Below are 3803 nucleotides of genomic sequence, written 5' to 3' on the forward strand. Positions count from 1 at the left end.
TGTCTTCTTCTGGTTATTCCTGGCAGCAGAGGTATGCCTAAGGCTTTGCCGTCGGCATAGATTTTCACCTATGCCTACGGCAAAGCCGTCGGCATAGATAAGCCACGTGGCGAGCCCTGGTGACTCCTGGGCTTATATATGCCGACGGCTTTGCCGTCGGCATAGTTTTTTTTTTCCCTGTTTTTTCTCTTTTCCAATTCATTTGACAGCATTTCAAAACAGAACAATATGAAATTATGCAGAAATATGACAGTTCATCATCTAAACATACTCAAGTTCACCATCATCATCTAAAGATCATCACCGACTCAAGTTCATGAACATAAAAGTTGTGCAAGACATGAAACATCATAAAAGTAGGAATATGAAAGGCATGGCACGACGGCCACATGCACGGAATCATCAAGCAAGACCACCTCCGCCAAAACCACCACCTCCGCCAAAACCACCACCTCCACCAAAACCACCACCTCCGCCAAAACCACCACCTCCACCAAAACCACCACCACTCTGCCAGATCGGAGTGACTGGGGTCGACGGAGCAGGAGTTGACCCACCGGTCCCCTACATGTTTCAGAAAAGATTCTAACAGTAAATATGATATGATAGTGTTGAATGAACGAGAACTAGTTTGTCAGTAGTTAGGCAAATGTACTAACCAGACCATCACTGCCTAGTGCCACCCATTCATCGAACGTGGGCACGTGTGGGGGTTCTCCCGCAGGTGGTGGTGGGGGTCCCATTTGTGGTGGACCCGTGCCGTTACTCCAAGCCGCCAACATAGCCTGAATGTTAGTTAAACAAGCAAACTAGAAGATCAGAAGGAATGAAAGTGCAAAAATTTAGCTTGGTTTTAAGAGGGCAGAACTAACCGTCATCATGTGACGGTTGTAATCATCGTTTGCCTTCACTCGTTTCAAGTACTCCCGCACCTCGAGATTCCTATGCTCGACAAACTCCTTATATTCCTACATAATTTAGATTGTTTCTAAGTGAGCAATGCTGAAAATAAACTGAGAATGCTAGATAAAAAAGATAAAGAGGAAGTACTTACAGCATGCTGGCGGGCTAAAGGAGTCTGTGAACGCCCCGTACTCTCTAACTGGCTCGGGTTGCTAGCCCGAAGCTGTGTGTACGAGATCGAAGGAGTGATCAAGCCGTCGAAACACGGATACCGGCCATTCTTCTTCCCCTGGATGGCCACCACCGCCGTGTCGTCGATCTGAGACTGGGCGACCTCGGCAACAGGAACATCCGGATGCAACTCCTGATAGTGATGAATGTAAGACCCCAGGTGCTCCTCGGTCTTGCCGTAGTACTGGCTCTCGCCCTCCTTGCGACGACTCCGCTCGCGGGCCAGCTTCCACGACTCCATGTCTGAGAGCGGCCTCTTCAACTTGTCCTCCTACAACGTCAAATAGAAGTTAGCCATACATAAGAACATGACGGTAAAGAAGAACAAAAATGCATCATGCACATAGATATACCTTCATGGCCTTGAAGCTCCAGTGGTTCCTGTTTCCTTGGCCGTGTGTCCCGTCGGCTCCACGGTTAGCCCGGCCCTTGATGCTCTTGGCAGCAAACTCTGCATCGGTGCCGAGCCACCTATCCACCAAACTCGCCCATCCGTCATGCCTTCCATAGCACCAACGAGGAACAACCTATGCAAATTTTGGAAGCATGACATGTGAGCACGAAACATAGAGTTGACTGCTTGAAACAATGAAAAGTTAGTAATAGTTACCATCATGAACTGCTCCCTGTTCAAGGTAAGTCGCTGCTTCTGCGCTTGACTTTTGGTCATCTTTTGGTGCAGGTAGTAGTGGTAGTACTGTGAGACGGCAACCCAGCGCACCTCGTACTGCAACTGACGAGCTTTCTTCTTCGCAGCCGCAAGCAAGACCACGTCGGCTCTGGCCTTGTGCTCGTCAAGAACTCTATAGAGTTGCTGCATAAACCAGAAGCAAACAAGGCATGAGTTGAGTGATCCAATGATAAACTATGAACGAAACTGAAGACAAGTGATTAAGAAGAGAACTTACCCAAAATTTGGTGATCACGGCCTTAGCGGCTGTCCCGTACTCCGCGTTGCTGCAAGCCTCGTAGTGGGCCCAGCTCGTGGCCAAAACCCGCAGCTGCGGGTCCCTGTCTGGCCGCGGGCAGAATAGGCCAGGCCAAAAGTGCTTCAACAGGACAGTGATAAGGCCGTTCGGTTTACGGCCATTTCCGTGAAGGATCCAGTTTCTGCAAAAGAATCAAATGATTGCCATGTGTACAATAAGAAAATGTTGTCATGTGTTGAAAATATGATTGAGAGGCACTTACTCTGTCCCCACAGGTTCAATGATCCACTTGTGCTCCTCGATAGAAGGTGGTGTAGGTAGTCCGGCATTACCACACAGCCACCCCTGCGGAGCACCCGGTGGCAAGTCACCCCACAACTCGGGATCAACCTCCCCTCCACCCTCCTCGCCCTCCTCCTCACCCTCCTCCTCGGCCTCCTCCTCCTCACCCTCCTCCTCGGCCTCCTCCTCCTCGCCATCAGGAACATACTCCTCCTCCTCAGACTCAGAAGGTGCCTCTGTATGGGAGGGCATCGAAGAAGACCCTCCTATTTCGGACACGGCCCGGAGTTTTTTGCCCCGGCTGCCTCTCCCCCCACCTCCTCCTCCTCTAGGGGCTCTCCCCCCACCGCCTCCTCCTCTAGGGTCTCCTCCCCCGACCCCTCCACCTCCCTGTGAGGTGCCATCCTCGCGTAATCGGGAGGGAACCTTGTGGGCTCGTCCACTCCGAGTAAGTCCTCCTTTGAGTTTACTGAGGAAACTGGCACCACTGGACTTGCCCATGATTAGCAAACCTGCATTGAGAAGAGAATAAACAATTAGTAAGGATATCAATTAAACAAGCATACAGGAAAAACATTAATACCAGAAGTGCATATTAAGCATACTATTGTAATGATCATTAAAAGAACTTACATTTTCTAGAACCCATATGAATCATCACTATTGTAATCTATTTGTGGAGCGGTCTCATCATCACTATCACGCATATCTTCTTCGTTGTCTGACAGAGGTGGAGGCTCTTCCTCATCATCAGTGTCTTCATTTAACTTTTCAAGCATAATTATGTCTCTTTGATTCACAACTGCCTCACCATCAATCCTTGCGTCGTCGTCGTTTGGTTCCAGGTCAACATAACCCAAGTCATCATCCTCGTTGTTTCGGACCACGTCATCATGTTCCTCTTGATAGAACACTCCCTCGTATGTCATGGGGTTTATGTTGTAGTAATCATCATCGTTCGGGTCCGGTAGCTTACCATGCGGCGACACCTTGAACACAACTTCCCAACCCTTTAGGTACTCTTTCTGGCATGGGTAAGGCAGATAATACACTTGTGTGGCCTGGGTAGCGGCGATAAAGAGATCAGCTCCGGCATAGACGGTTGATGGTTTAACTTCAACTAAACCAATAGAAGGCGTATGTCTCAGGCCCGTTTTGGGGTCGAACCATCGGCATTTGAACACAGTGAGACTTAGGTGTTCGCGACCAAGTTTGAATGTAAGCTCGTATATTTTTCCTACCCTTCCGTAGTAATCTATTTTATTATCTCCTTCAGTGAAGACTCCGGTATTTATGGTTTTGGGATCAGGCTGACTGTTCTGGTGCTCCTCTGTATGGAAGCGATACCCATTCACATCATACTTTTCGCATGTCATGACGACAGGGTCAAAACCCATGGAAACCCATCTCAATTCTTCATCCATTGATTCGGTCGGATCATTTCCCTACAAGTTCAAT

This window comes from Triticum dicoccoides, chromosome 7B (genome assembly GCF_002162155.2).
Source record: "Triticum dicoccoides isolate Atlit2015 ecotype Zavitan chromosome 7B, WEW_v2.0, whole genome shotgun sequence".
NCBI classification, from domain to species: domain Eukaryota; kingdom Viridiplantae; phylum Streptophyta; class Magnoliopsida; order Poales; family Poaceae; genus Triticum; species Triticum dicoccoides.